The sequence below is a fragment of the Lathyrus oleraceus genome, chromosome 4 (assembly GCF_024323335.1).
Source record: "Lathyrus oleraceus cultivar Zhongwan6 chromosome 4, CAAS_Psat_ZW6_1.0, whole genome shotgun sequence".
Classification (NCBI taxonomy): domain Eukaryota; kingdom Viridiplantae; phylum Streptophyta; class Magnoliopsida; order Fabales; family Fabaceae; genus Lathyrus; species Lathyrus oleraceus.
In genome coordinates this window covers 319318343-319335681 of record NC_066582.1, presented here as the reverse complement: position 1 = coordinate 319335681, position 17339 = coordinate 319318343, and positions in this window count along the sequence as shown.

Genomic DNA, 17339 nt, shown 5'->3' with positions numbered 1-17339 from the left:
TGGCTATCACCCTCTAAACCTCTAAAACAATGATGAACTAGAATGAACGATGCACTGAGATTGATAAATCAAGTCTTTTGACTTCTTAATCAATCAATGACTGAATAAATGTCATCGAGACTAGATAAAATGCTAGAACTCCTGACTTTTCATCTAAACCTTGAAGAATGCTTTTGACTGATGGAATGCATGATAAAATGAAACAAATGTGATATGTTGATGCGGGTGAAAATACTCAGGATACAATTTAGGGTATGACAATTGCCCATATTTAAACATCTTTAACTGGAGGATATGAAGAACTCTTGTCTTCAAATCGTCATGGTGAAAGATAGTTTAAATACCAAACAGACCCAAAATTTGCCCTCTTATGCAATAGAACGACATGCTTATGGTTATGAATGAACACAAAGAGATTAAGAAATACTCTTGATTTCTTAATCAATAAATGGTAATGCAAATGGATGCAACAAAATTTAGGAAATACTCCTGATTTCCTAATTGCCGAGTGGTATGAATAAATGCGGGTTAAGAAGTACCATTAACTTCTTAAAAATGAGTGTGAGTGATTTAAGAAACACTCTCGATTTCTTAATCATATGAATGTAAATGATGGTTTAATAAATACTCTCGATTTCTTAATGATATGCAGGTTAAGAATTACTCTTAACTCCCTAAAGATAAATGCAAATGAATTAAGAAATACTCTCGATTTCTTAAACATGAATGTAAGTGAACTAATAAATTCTCTTGATTTCTTAGATGCTATGCAAATGAAATAAGAAATACTCTCGATTTCTTAAACATGAATGTAAATGAACTAAGAAATGCTCTTGATTTCTTAGATGTTATGTAGATGACTGGGGATCAGAGAAACATGTTCAGATGCTCTTGATTGGTGGTAGATCTATGTGGATGGATTTGTTACAAAGTAACCTGCTCAAATGTTCTTCAGATGTTCTTCGTTGAAGGCAAACTCTCTTGGGGAAACAGATGATCATATTCAGTTGCTATTGGCTAAAGAGGTCATATTCAGCAACTCTTGGCTGAAATGAATTGCATTCAACTGCTCTTGGTTAAAACTAATATATGACAATGAATGTATCAAACTGATATTGGTTAAAAACATCTTATACAACACTCTTGGCTAAAACTATGGAATTCAATAGCTCTTGGTTGAAGCAAATTTGTGCAAATATATATTAGTATCCATCTACTCTTGGTTGAAACTAATGTATGAAAGTAAATACATCCAACTACTCTTAGTTGAAAACATATTATTTAGCAAATATTTGCTTAAACTATTGCATTCAACTGCTCTTGGTTGAAGGAAAGTTGTGTAAATGCCGTATCCAGTTGCTCTTGGTTGAAACTAATATATGCAAATAATGTATCCAAATGCTCCTGGCTGATATATCATTCTCAACTACTATTGGATGAGAATATCGCATTCAACTACTCTTGGTTAAAGCTATTGCATCCAGTTGCTCTTATATGGAAGCAAAATTTGTTGGGGAATATATTTTCTGCTAAAGTTTATTGGAAAATTTACTACTGAGATTAACCAGGGAATTTATTGTCGAGATTCATGTTAAAAAGATATCTATTGGCGAGGTATAATTGGGAAATCTATTGTTGAGATTAAGTAGGGAATCTATTGCCTAGATTCATGATGACAAGATAAAAGAATCTCTAGGGAATAAACATACAGGAGACTTGCTGGAGATATACTATGAATTATTCAGTAGAGCTTGTCTGTTGGGGAAACGTAAAAGACTCTCTAGGGAATAACCGCATATTCAAGCTGCTTTAGGTTGACAGTAGACTCTTATGGGGTTACAACATATCAACTCAAGGGTTGAGAAAGTAAGTACAATATCGACTCGGGAGTCTAGAACAAATCAAGACACAAGTCAACTCAGGGGTTGAGGAAACGTCAATTTAAAATGACATCAACTTGAGGGTTGAGGAAAATAAATACAATATCAACTTGGGGGTCGAGAACAAATCAAGACATAAGTTAACTCGGGGGTTGAGGAAACAACAGGATAAAATGACATCAACTCGGGGGTTGGAAGATATTTAAAGACAACGACATCGACTTGGGGGTCGAGAACATAAGGACATGATATTTGCAACTCAGTTTGGAAAAAGTAAAGACATCATCGACTTAAGGGTCAATAATTATGACAAGATATTAACTTGGGGTTGGGAAAAATAAAGATTATGTCATCGACTTGGGGGTTGAGAACATATCAACTAAGGAGTTGAGAAAAATAAAGACAATGACATCGACTCGGGGGTCGAGAACATATCAACTAGTGGGTTGAGAAAAATAAAGACAACATCAACTTAGGGGTCAAGAATATATCAACCTGGGGGTTGAGAAAAATAAAGACAACATCGACTCAGGGGTCGATAAAAAATCAAGAAAACATACATTCAAGGGTTGACAAGCATTGATAGCCGGTTGGGGAAACAACCTAAAAAGGACTCCCTTATAAGAAAACTCACTGGGGAGATTTCTAACTTGAGCTATCCTTGATGAGGAGATGTCTATTTTGGACCAATACTTTGAAGAGACTTGTTAAGTATAAAGCTTCTGGGGATACCTTTCTAAGGAACCTGCTGATGTGAAACTCGCCTGGTGAGTTCATGAAATTTGGCTGGAGAAAATTCCATAGGAAACTCTGTAGGGGGATATCTATTGAGGAAGCCAAGCAGAAATCCCATTGACACTAGAGATCAATTTGGGGACATCAATCATCTTGATGGGGAAGAAAACTTATTTTGAGAATCATCACTAACAAGGACGGTCTTTTGAAAGCAGCTTGTATTGAGGAAAAGAACTGCTCTACTCTTGAAAACACCTCTTGAATCTTGGTTTTGCTAAGGATTGCATTGAACCTCCTTGAGAGGTTGTTGAATCTTGGATGAGTCTTATGCTTGTATGTTTTTTTCATGATATGCTTTATAACATGATGTGCTTGAGTGAAGTGACGTGATTAATGCATGACAATGATTTATGTTATGATATGCATGACAAATACTTGCAAATGGGTTAATGGATATGTTTTTTCAAATGATATTTGGATTTTTAAGCTGAACTGTCAGATGAGAACTAACTTTAAGAAAGGACTACTAGATGGGAACAAGTGAAAAATATAGGGTACCATACGTGAATTAGATTTAGCTGTCAGACGTGTACTAGATTTGGCTGTCAGACGAGAACTGACTTGAGGATTGAGCCGCCAGACGGGAATTGGGTTGACTATCAGACGGAAACTGGGTTTTGAAACTTAACTACCAGACAAGAACTGGCTATCAGATGGGAACTGAATTTGAAAATTAACTACCAGAGGAGAACTGGATTCCAACATTAACTTCCGAACGAGAACTAGATTTGAAAAGTGACTTCCAGACGAGAACTGGACTTTGAGGTACCAAACAAGGTTGGATATGTTGATATATGGGTGAGACCATAACACACAAGATGAAATGCATGATCTGATGCAAAAGTAATGCCAGTGCATGCAAACATGATTGATGCTAATTCATGAGGATAATCTAGATGTTTGAATGATTAAGACTAAGAAAGGTTCTCGCAACAAGTTTCTTGTCAAAAATATGTTGTGCTAGCATAATTCCCTAATACTTATTTTAAACTCGATAGTTGCTAAAGTACAATAGAATTTTGCTTGAACAACTTGAATATATGGAGAGGACTTTCCCATTTGTATCATACCTTACCTCAATATGTTGGGTCTCTAGAGAGATTTTCCTTGAAAGGAAATGTGGAAGCAGCCTTTCCAAAACATGGCTTTTAATATGTCTTGCCCTAGTATTCTGAATCCTGCAGCAAGATGCCTGATCGGTCACCATTTTCACTATGTTTTCGTTGCTTATCCGACAAGAAACCAAGGATTATGGGACACTGTGTACGCATTATGGTACCTTTAAAGTTAATTTTCATTTCCGTAATTTATTTAAGCATTTTTATTAATTGTCAGTTTTATTTTATGTTTTCGTGATTTTATGTGTTGGTTCTCTGTGTTTATATTCTCCAGGTTCAGGTAGAATATCTTAGGGATTTAGTGCGAGACAGTGAGAAGCTCCGATAGTCGAGGAAAGAAAAATCCTCAACACAAGAGGCCTGACACGGCCACCCGTGTCACCTGACACAGGCTGTGTCAAGAAGAAGACAACTCAACCCAGGAAGGACCAAGACAGGGGCCTGACACGGCTGCCCGTGTCAGGTCACCTAGGGACGTGGCAATGCACCTTGGGCGTGTCAAGAAAAGCAGAAAGCTGACATGACCACCCGTGTTAGCCCAGATACACCTTTTTTCCAAATTTTGAGCTTTTCACTGGACTTGAGTTGCAGGGACGTTTTAGAGATTTCCACCTTCTGCCAAGGGATTTTTCACTATATTAGGAGAGTTTCTGCAAGAGAAAAAATCATCTGGGAACGAGGCAAACACATAATTGTCAGACGATCAAGGATTACATAGATCAAGGAGTTCAGAGAGCGGAAGATTTTTATGAGCCGAAGCGATTGAAGATCTAAGTCATCCAATTACTTGTAATGTGTATTTTTTTTATCTTGAACCTGTTTTGAACAATATGAGTAGCTAAGCCCCAAATGCTATGAGGGTGTCCCTGATTTAGATTTGTAATGACTTTGAGTTTACGATTGCATTTAAAATATTGTTTTTATGGTAATCTTTTGATGTGCTTCATGCTTTCTCTTTCAGACCAATCGAGATTATTGTATGGTTATCAATTAGGCTGGATTGCCATTGGTAAGGTTTTCATAAGATTACTCTGCAGTAGATATCGCCTAGGACAAGGGATACCCTGTATGAATCAGAGCATTCTTGATATAATAAAGTTTAACTTCACCATAATTGCATATGGACATAGAACTTAGGGTAGAATGATTAAAAGTTTTCTCACCAAGGACTTGGGAGAAAATACCCTTGAGAATTGGTAGTAATTGATATTTGTTGATGCAATAGTGACCCATAGTTGTTACAGGGACAAATGTTACACCTTCCATGGCATTGTTCCTCTTTCCTTGCAAACCCTTATTTTAACAATATTATTTTCTTTTGCCTTTATTTTTATATCTGAATCTAAAAACCCCCAACAATAGTTTTTGTTTAATTGGACGATAATTTGAACTCGATATTGACTTGCAGTCCTTGAGATCGACATTCAGAGAATTTCCCCTTTATTACTATAACAGACAAAATAGTACACTTGTTATTTTTCCGATCAAGTTTTTGGCGTCGTTGTCGGGGACTGCCAAAATATAGATTTTAATTTTAAGTTCAATTTAAATTTTTTTGCTCTGTAATAAAATTATTTTTCTATCATTTATATAATTTAATTTACTAATTTGTGTATGCAAGGAGAACCTCAACTGAATTTCTTTTTGATGCAGAAATTGAGGTAACCCTTTACCGGAGATGCAGAAACGCAAGATTAAATTCTAAAGAAGAAGTTCCCTCTAATCACTTTGATTCCGAAAAAGAAACTATTGTTGAAAATTCTCTAATTCCACCTCCTTCACCTCGGAAAAGACTCTTAGGTGACTATGGAGGTGCAAACGCGTCGAGTGGTAGACTAACCATTGTCAACCAACCGATGAATGTGACAAATTTTCAACTGCATCCTAGCATAATCAAGTAACTAGAAAGAAAACCTTTCACCGGAAAGGTTAACGAAGATGCCAACAAGCACTTACAGAGATTTCTGACCATGAATACTACTTTGAAAATTAAAGGTCATACTGATGAAGCAAAAAAGTTAAGAATGTTCCCGTTCACTTTAGCTAAAGATGCGAAAGAGTGATTCTACTCTCTCCCAGCCGGCAGTATTACATCATGGGAAGAAATGGAAATTGCGTTCTTAAATGAGTATTTTCCAGCACCAGTATTCCTGAGAAAAAGGTATGAAATCCTAAACTTCAAACAGAAGGATGGTAAGTCTTTGGGAGATGCCTACAAAAGATTCAAAAGGGTCTTGGTAGCTTATCCGACTCATAATATGGATCAGACTGAATAGATGCAGATGTTTGTCAACGAGATGAAAATAAAGACAAAACAATTGATTCATACAGCAGTCGGTGGCTCAATAAATTTTTCAACAGCCACTGGTATTAAAAGGATTATTGAAGCGATAACTGTCAATGAGCATCTGGAATTATACGACAGGTGTACTAGCAAGCCTGAAGGAGTCATTGATTTGAAATTGGAAGCAAATAAAATCCGTCTGGAAGATACAATCATTACCGAAGTGGAAAATAAATTAAAGGCTATGAATAAAGGTACTCAACAGATAGCTCAAGTTCAACCGGCTCAAGCCATCACTTGTGAAATCTATAATGGACCTCACCACACAGTATATTGCTTTGTAACTCCTCGACAAATTGAATAGATAAAGTTATTAAAGCAGAGTAACCCCTACTCCAATACTTACAACCTAGGTTGGAAGAATCATCCTAATTTCTTCTGGAAATATCAGAGAGGGAGTGCTTGATCCGTTGTCGCACACGAGTCAAAAATGAGTTTAAAAGTGTAGTAAAACAGAAGCGACATTCGAATGTCGTATCACAAGGACTCTTGAATGTTATAAACAAATGAATGAAAAGAAGGATGATTTTAAGGTTCAAAACTTAAATCGAAGATGATTAAAGGTAAAAGCAAAATTGATAAATAAACTAATCTATTGTATCAATTTTCGACTTATCATCGATTCTTATAATTTCAATTCCCTAGCGGATTCAATCCCATTCGATTACAATACCCACTGACAAGTGCAATTGCTATTATATGATATATGTTCCTAATTTCCGAATTAAGCAAACAGATTTAAGTAGACGCAAATTAAGCAAACGCAACTTAATCAAACACGATAACGAAAAAGCTACGCTAACGTGATTATAGTTAAAGATCATACAAACAATCAAATTTAATCAACTTTATCCTATAAGAAACAATTGAATTAAGCAAATGAAAGTAATCGAATTAAGCAAATGAGTTTATAGGAAGAATTGAAAAGAAATTAAATTGAAATTAATAAAAACCTCAAAGTGGAATTTGAATACAACAGATCAACTCTTTGGGAATTATCTCTTCATGGTATTCATATGACATATTCTCTATTTCATGAATTTTGAATCCCCCCAATCCTAAAACTACTAAGTTGTTTAAATAGATCTAGAGAATTTGGACCTAATAGCAACTGACCCGAAAAAAATACAAAATCGGTCCAAAAACTAAGTATTTTCTTAAGTCTAGAAATAAAACAAACTATTCAACTCTTCTTCACTCAGAATCAACTTCTAACTACAACATGGAACTTTTAGCTCATCCTCTTAGATTTCCAACGCATATTAGAATGGATCAATCCGATCCTCGTAGCTCAAGTTATGATCTGCATAGTAATAAGATATCAAATAACTATTTATGCTGAAAATAAAGTACGAAAATAAAATAAAACCAAAAATAAACTTAAATATAAAAACACACTAAAATAGTAAAAATAATAGAATAAAATATAGATTTGCCTAAGTAGAATATTAGAAGAATATGCATCAAAATGCATTGATCAAATTCCCCCACACTTGGACTTTTGCACTCCGAGCAAAATTATTAGTTCAAAACTTAAAACAGAAAAACAAGAACAAATAAAACATGCAATTCCAAAGGTTATCAGGTTACAATGTGCAAGCAAAATTCTAAGTCTAAGCTTTAAGAATATGGTGTTAGTGAGTAACTTCTTGTGACATTCAAAGAAGATAGGAAAACATATTATCGAATAGTACATCAAAAAGCAGTAAGATTCTCACAGGATAAAATTCACTCAACTCTCAAGTGTTTAGGTTAACTGTTTACACTCAAAGCATAATATGAAAGTTAGTACTACCATAAACTTGAAAAGACTATAATATCCACAATTGAAATACATGCACACAATAATCAAAATGACGTTTATTTGGTTGTAATGTGACCAAGGTAAGGGTGAGATAAATCCTAAGGGGTACTAGGCTAAAATTCAAAGAGGCAAAAGAGACTTGAAAGAAACTGTGGGAGTTGAATTTATAAAATATTTCATTTACTTCAACAACTCTATAGTAATTGTTTTTATTCATATTTTTCTTCTCCTTTCTCTTTTTTTTCTTTTTTTTTCTTTTCATAAGGAGTATGTATTGACATGTATACATCCTTCTATTTTTTTAATTCATTTTTTTTATTTTCTTTTTTCTTTTTCTATTTTTCTTTTCTTTTTCTACCAACTTCTGAAATATTACGAACATAATTATTCAACCCTACACAACTCCAAACAAGACTCTTTCAACCCTTTGAATATGGTGATAACATTGTTTTTCACTTCTCGCTTTGTAATGAGTTTTAAACAAAAAGGATAATAGGCTCAAAGGGGTTTCAAATAAGGGATGATATTATTTCAGGATTGACTTTTTGGCTAACTGGCTAAAAAAACAAAAAACAAATCTGTCTTTATCATATTAGTGTGCACAAGTAAACAACAACATCAACAAGACTCAATTCGAGTTCTAGAGACTAACAAACATGAGTGAATAACACAAGAAAGAAAGAGATGGATTTTTGTATGTTATCCATATAAGGCTCAAAATCTCACAAGGTTAATTGATCTACCACAAATGATGTACAATTTAGAGTTTAGTCCTACCTATCATACTAAAAATGCACATTAATTTTTTCACATCACACCACAAGACTTTAGTCAAGAGAACTAAGAAAAATACTCATAATTATAACTCAAAAACAAAAGAAAAAAGCATGCAACTTTTATTTTTAAGAAAGCAAACAAAAACCAAAATAGAGAAAAACTAAAAATAGAACAAAGAAAACAAAATAAATAAATGATTCCCTCACCCACACTTAAAACATACATTGTCCTTAATGAAAGAGAATAAATATAAAATAAGAGTGAGAGAAAGGAAAGAACACACCCGAGGAGTCAAGGCGGATAAATGATCGCATAAGCAGCCTTTCCCAAAGAGAGATCTTTTATAGTCTCTTCTTCTAAAGTTGGGTTCTCATGGAGTATCTTTGGGTAGTTTCCATTGACCTTGAAATTTTGATTATTGCATTTGCCTTATATTCCAGGATCAAAGAAGAATCTTCGATAAGTAAAAGTGTTGAATGGGCACGTGAAAGTGATATCCCTTTTCACAACATCAAGAATCAAAGGATTATGGGGTTGTCTCACTACTTTTGTTTCATCTTTAAATGAGATCATATGCATACATATGGATGGGCTAATATCACGAGTGTCAGCCAAGGTCCATCCAATTCCCTTTTTATCTTTCTGCTTAAGTTGAAGCTTTGATGAATAATATGAATCCTCGGGAAGTGTTTTATGCTCCAAAGAAGGTGATTGTTCAATGGATGATATGTTTGGGGAAGTCGGGATGTCAAGAGCTTCAATTACATAAATAACTTTATTTACACTATCACCTTGCAAGGCAACATCAATCTCAACACATACAACACAAAGATTAGTGTTAGTACAATCATCATATGAGTAAATATCATCAAAACTAGAAAAAGTTAGAAAATCAGCTAAAAACAAATCAGAATAAGCTTCATCAACAACTTCAGAAAGCAACTCTATTTGAAAAACATAATGTTCTTCCTTGTCAATCTTCTTATTTTTCAGTACTCTTTGTGGGAAAGGGATTGGTGATACATACTTTTTTTCAGCCTCAACAACAATAGAAGGTTCAAGTTTATTTTCAGGTGTTACGCTAACAATTTTTTTTTCTGGGGATAGTTCTGTAACTTTTTCGGATCTCAAGGAAATTGCACTCACATTAGGGTCTTTTGAATTAACTAATGTTTGGGCAGGTAGTTGGTTTAATCCCTGAGTTTGTTGCATGACATCCATTGAAGTGGCAAGTTGTCCAATTTGTGTTTGCAAAGTCTGAATACTATAATCTATTCGCTGCTGAAATTGGAGACTATTTACAACCATTTGCTTGACAAGTTCCTCTAGTGAAGGTTCAAAAGGTGAAAATGTGGTTACTTGTGGAGGGTCATATGGCGATGGTGGTGGTAGAAGGTGTAGAATTAATTGTTTCACTAAAGAGGTAGGTTCATCAATTATGGTTTCTAGAGCTTTGTTGGAAGAAGAAGCCTGAATATCATTCACACCTTTTGCTTGGACCATAGAATTATCCCTTGTTGTGAATTGTTAGGAGTTAAGTGACATATTCTCAATCAAGGATTTGGCAGCAGTTAGAGTCTTACCAACAAGTGATCCACCACTAGAAACATCTAAAATGTTTCTTTCCATTGGTAGCAATCTCTCATAAAAGTATTGTATTAGCAATTGCTCAGAAATCTGGTGGTGAAGACAACTCGACACTAACTGCTTGAATCTCTCCCAGTATTCGACCAATGATTCCATGTCAACCTGACTAATATCACATATTTCTTTTCTGATTGAAGAAGCTCTTGAAGTAGAGAAAATCTTTCTAAGAATATTTTCTTCATATTATTCAAACTTGTAATAGAATTTGGCTCAAGATAATATAACCAATCTTTTGCAACACCTTGTAGTGAGAATGGAAATGCTCTAAGATTGACATAATCTTTAGTAATTCATTGAGGCCTCAATGGTGTAGAACACACAATCTGAAATTATTTTAGATGTCTATGCGGATCCTCACCTGCAGGACCGTTAAACCTTGGCAACAGGTATATTAAACCAGATTTCAATTCGAAAAGTACAACAACAACAGGATATTCAATACATAAAGCATTATAATCAACATCAGGGGCAACAATTTCTCTCAAATTTCTTTGGTAAGCCATGTTAATCTCAATAGAAAAGAAAAAAATCAACAAACAATGAGAAAACACATAACTAATTCAGTAATGCAACAACAAGTAGGAAAATACCGACAATGTCCCTATTAAGAAAAAATAATTGAAATACGGAAAAAAAACTATTAAAATAAAAGGAAAAAAAAAATACAAAAACACGAAAATTAATCTAATAATGTCAATTAAAATTTTTGAGAATATTTTCAGAATTTTCTGAAACTATCAAAACAGAAAAAAAAAATCATAAAAAATAGAAAAATAAGGAATTTCGGGTTTTTAGGATGACTTCCACTATTTAGTCCCTAAATAAAGGCTTTTGATCCTTGATTTTTTCCTAGTTAATCGACAAATAATCGGAATAATTTGAGACAATTTTCTTTGAAAAATATATTTTTTAATCCTAAAACGCAAAAAGACCAAAATGCAAGAAAGTTAGGGCAAAAAAATATATGCTAAAACACAACACCTATGACTATAATAATGGTTAGACTATAATAATGGTTAAAACCTACAAGAGTCCTCGGCAACGACACCGATTTGATCCGTTGTCGCACACAGGTCAAAAATGAGTTTAAAAGTGTGGTAAAACAGAAGCGACACTCGAATGTCGTATCACAAGGACTCTTGAATGTTTAAGGTTCAAAACTTAAATCGAAGATGATTAAAGGTAAAAGAAAAATTGATAAATAAGTTAATCTATTGTATCAATTTCCGACTTATCATCGATTCTTATAATTTCAATTCCCTAGCAGATTCAATCCCATTCGATTATAATACCCACTAACAAGCGCAATTGGTATTATATGATGTCATCGATTCTTATAATTTCAATTCCCTAGCGGATTCAATTCCATTCGATTACAATACCCACTGACAAGCGCAATTGGTATTATATAATGTATGTTCCTAATTTCCAAATTAAGCAAACGGATTTAAGCAAACGCGAATTAATCAAACACGATAACAAAAAAGTTACGCTAACGTGATTATAGTTAAGGATCGTACAAACAATCAAATTTAATCAATGATATCCTATAAGAAACAATTGAATTAAGCAAACGAAAGTAATCGAATTAAGCAAATGTGTTTATAGGAAGAATTGAAAAGAAATTGAAATTAAATTGAAATTAATAAAAACCTCAAAGTGGAATTCAAATACAGCAGATCAACTCTTGGGGAATTAGCTCTCCATGGTATTCATATGCCCTATTCTCTATTTCATGAATTCTAAATCCCCTCAATCCTAAAACTACTAAGTTATTTAAATAGAGCAAGAGAATTTGGGCCTAATAGCAACCTACCCGAAAAAAAATACAAAATCGGCCCAAAAACTAAGTATTTTCTTAAGTCTAGAAATAAAACGAATTATTCGACTCTTCTTCACTCCTAATCTGCTTCTAACTTCAACATAAAACGTTTAGCTTATCCTTTCATCTTTCCAACGCATATTAGAACATATTAATCTGATCCTCGTAGTTCAAGTTATGATTTGCATAGTAACAAGGTATCAAATAACTATTTATGTTGAAAATAAAGCACGCAAATAAAATAAAACCAAAAATAAACTTAAATATAAAAACACACTAAAATAGTAAAAATAATAGAATAAATTATAGAGTTTCCTAAGTAGAATAGTAGAAGAATATGTATCAAAATACACTGATCAATGCTCCACAATAGGATCAAGGACAATGTCAGACCCAATATCAACAACAACAGCAACAACAAGCACCTAAAAAGGCAGACTGGGAGATTGCCATTGAAAAATTAGCCGCTCATAATATTCAGTTCCAAGAGGAGACTAGAAACAATCAAAAGAACACAATTGCCTCAATAAAAAATCTTGAAGTCTATATGGGCTAGATAGCACAACAATTAGCTTCAAATTCTCAAGCTCCAGGTACTTTGCCAAGTGGTACAGTGACAAATTCGCATGAGCATACCAATGTTAACACTATAGTGACCATAAGTGGTAAGTCGATTGAAGAACCAGAAGAAAACAATGTGGAGGAAGATGGGTTGTTAGAGGTCGATTTAGAAATCAAAGAAACCAAGAACCATGAGGAAGAAGTAGTGATAATGCCTATAAAGAAGAAAGAAAAAGTTCCTAAACCAATCATCAAACTCCCTTACCATCTGAGACAAAAAAAGAAAGATCAACATGAGACAAAATTTGAGAATTTTTTGGAAATGTGTAAGAAACTTGAAATAAACATTCAATTTTCTGAAGCTCTAGAACAAATGCCAATATATGCCAAATTCATGAAAGACATCATCTCGAAAAAGTGCTCCACAAATATAGACTCGATCATCATAACTGAAACGTTTAGTGCCATTCTCCAAGGTATGAAAATTCATGTGAAAAATAAAGATATGGGGTCAGTTACTATTCCTTGCACTATTGTTGATAGAAAATTCAAGAAGACTCTAATTGACTTGGGAGCAAGTGTGAGTTTGATGCCACTGCCCATCTACAAAAAATTGGGCCTTGGCACCGTTCAAGACACTAGGATGACGCTTTAGTTTGCCAATCACTCAGTTAGGCGATCATATGGAATCATGGAAGATGTTCTGGTAAAGATAGATAAGTTCATATTTTCGGTTGACTTTGTCATTCTTGAGATGCCTGAAGATGAAGAGATCCCTCTCATATTGGGCATACCATTTTTAGAGACAGGACGATGTATGATAGACATATAGGAAGGAACAATGACTCTCAAAATCTATGTCGAAGAATTGAAAATTGATGTTCGAAACACTATGCAATACAAAGATGATGTTGGCACGAGCCACACTGTAGAGGTGATAGATCAAGTGATTGCTCAAGAAATTGAAAAGAAAATGCCTCAGTCACCGTTAAAACGTCTTTTGAGCTTATCAAATTTTGAAAGTGATGAAGACGAGAAAGAGTCAGAAGTGCTAGCTATGATTGAGGAACAACCTTAGTGGATTAGATCTAAACCACACCGGTGGGAAGATTTAAGCCCACCTCCACCATCAGAAGATACTCAAGAGCCCAAAAAAGGGGTAGATCTGAAACAATTACCGATAAATCTAAAATATGTGTTTCTTGATGTTGAAAATAAGTGCCCAACTATTATCAATTCCAGTTTAAAAAGTGTCCAAGAAGAAGAACTCATTCAGGTACAAAAAAATACAAGAGTGCGATTGGATGGGCGATTGAGTATTTGAAAGGTATTAGCCCGACAATTTGCATGCACAAGATCTTGATGGAAGATGATCGCAAGCCTGTAGTTCAACCATAACGAAGACTTAATCCAACCATGGAAGAAGTGGTCCGCAAAGAGGTAGTAAAATTGTTGGATGTGGGGCTAATTAACCCCATATCCGACAGCTCATGGGTTAGTCCATGCATGTGGTATCCAAAAAAGGGGGAACTACTATGATAAAAAATGAGAAGAATGAGTTAATCCCAACCAGAACTATTACAGGTTGGAGAGTATGCATTGATTACCGGAGGATGAATATTGCAACAAGAAAAGATGACTTCCATTTACCATTCATTGATCAAATGTTGGAAAGGTTAGTTGATCATGATTACTATTGTTTCCTTGATGGATACTCTGGGTACAATTAGATTATTGTGGCTCCTGAAGATCAAGAGAAGACCGCTTTCACATGCCCCTATGGTATTTTCGCATACACGAGAATGCCATTTGGGTGTGCAACGAACCTGCCACATTTCAGAGGTGTATGACATCCATATTCGAGACATGCTTGAAAAGCATATGGAAGTATTTATGGATGACTTTTCTGTTTTTGGTTCTTCTTTTGATAAATGTCTGACTAACTTGTCCCTTATGCTAGAAAGATGCCAACAAACAAATTTGATCCTGAATTGGGAGAAGTTCCATTTTATGGTACGAAGGGATCATGGTGGGACACAAAATTTCCAATTGAGGCATAAAAGTTGATAAAGAAAAAGTGGAGGTAATAGCTAATTTGCCACCACCAGTGAATGAAAAAGGCATCAGAAGCTTCTTGGGACATGCGGGTTTTTGCCGTAGGTTGGTAAGAGACTTTTCTAAAATCGCCCAACCTTTAACAAGCTTACTTGTGAAAGACACACCTTTTCTTTTTGACAAAAAATGTAGCGAAGCTTTTGAGACCCTAAAGAAGGAATTGGTGTCTGCTTCTATAGTAATTGCTCTAGATTGGTCTCTCGCTTTTGAGATCATGTGTGATGCAAGTGATAATGTAGTAGGGGAAGTACCAGGACAACGTAGGGCGAAGCTCTTGCATGTAATTTACTATGCAAGCCACGTGTTGAATCCCGCCCAAAGGAATTATGCAACCACTGAAAAAGAATTGCTCGCGGTTGTTTATGCGCTTGATAAATTCAGATCTTACTTGTTAAGATCAAAGGTAATTGTTTTTACTGACCATGCAACTTTAAAATACCTTTTTGCTAAACAGGAATCTAAACCAAGGTTGTTGCGTTGGATTCTGAAGGTGAGAAAAACAAGAAAGGGGGGGTTTGAATTGTTTGGAAAAATAAGCGCTTTTCAAAAAGAAAATCACACAAGGATTTTATACTGGTTCGCTTATAACACAAAGCTACTCCAGTCCACCCGGCCAAGGTGATTTCGCCTTCAACAAGGACTTAATCCACTAATCTTGAAAGATTACAAACAACGTCTAAGAAAAAAAAATCTCTTAGTCCTCTCAAGTTTACAGACTACACTAAGTCACTTGAGGAAATCAACAAACAATAAATGAAAGATTTATGTAATCTAGAGTGCTTCTAAGAAAGCAAATATTACAATAGTATGAACAAAGTGATTCACGTTATAAGCAAAAGCTTCGTGAAGATTTAGAGAGCAAGAAGGTTTTCTTGTGTTGATGTTTCAGTATGATATTTCCTTGTATGTGTGTATTTTTGAATGTTGATTTGCAATCCTTTATATAGATCAATGAGGTAGTAGTTGAAACTGATGAGTAATAAGATGAATTTACGCCATAACATAAACAACTTCTGCAGGATAACTTTTTCTCCTTGAAATGACTACTTACCACAAGTAGTATCTTCTTTATTGAAATTGGAGATTAACGTCTCTTTCTCAATTAGGAAATCCATTTGCAAATCTTTTCTTGACTTCAACGTTACTCTTTCATGATTAGCAATTCCATGCTCAGAGTATTTGTGTTTCTGGAGAAACTTGGAATCTTGCTTCTGATGTTGATCTCTTGAGTTCAGATAGCGCTGATAACTTCTGGAGCTTAGAGATAGCATTGTTCAGAGTCAGAACTTCTAGAGCTTACTTCTTGTTCAGATGCTTCTGATACTTTGCTGTTTTGCTCAGAGTTAGACTTTCTTGAACGTGTTTCCACTTCATATGCTTCTGATCATTTGATATTTTGTATCTGATCTTGTTTTGTATCTGATGACATCATCAGATTTCTTCCTTCTTTCTTTAGAATCCTGCACACTTAGAAACTTTTCGTTAGGGTGCCATTTTTGGTTTCATCCTTTGTTATCATCAAAATCAAGGAATCTGTTGTAGAACAATTTTTGTTCTTACAATCTCCCCCTTTTTGATGATGACAAAACAACCTTAATTAGCAGATGAATCATGAATAATATTAGATCAGATAGACAGAAGCTCCCCCTGAGATAATGCTAGGGAGTTCAGAAGTTCTTACCAGAGTTTCTTAAGTACAGAGGTTTCTGAAACTTTCTGCAATTTCTTAAGTCCAGGTTAGATAAATTTTATTTTTAAGAAAAAAAATATGTTGCAGAATGCTTAAGGTATTAGACAATATTTTCATCAGAGTTATTAATTACTTCTCCCCCTTTTTGTCAGAATCAAAAAGACATAGTAGAAAATAAGTAAAGAGAAAAACTTGAATTCATAGATAGAAGCACAAAGGCAACAAGAAAAACATCAGATTCAGAGAGATAGCAAAAACAAAGACAACAGGCAAGCCAAAAAAAAAAATCCTAAGTGCCTAAGGGTTCGGAGGCGGAGGCATTCTCTGAAGCAACATTGCAAGCATGCTCTGGATGTTTTCATTGACAGTATCTTGCTTGTCCATTCTGGCCCGGAGTTCATTCTGATCTTGCTTGAGTTCTTTCAGAGTCTGAAGAACCGTAGGAATCATAGAAGATGACTCCCCCAGAGTCAGAGCCTTCTGAGCTTCAGCTTCTGCAGCAGCTTGTGCTTCTGCATCCGCCAGAGCCTTGGCTTCAGCTTCCTTTTCCCTTAGGATTTCAGCTTCCTTAGCAAGTCTTTCTTCTTCTAGCCTTCTTGCTTCTTCTGCTTCTCTTGCAATTCTCTCTTCCTCTAGCCTTCTGGCTTCAGCCTCTCTGGCAAGTCTCTCCTGGAGTCTTGCCTCAGCATCTCTGATGTAGCCATTTCTGACTTGTTCAGAGATGCCCTTCAGTCTAAAGGCCTCAGATGTCATCCAGCCAATGACTCTGTTCCAGTGTGTCCTTAC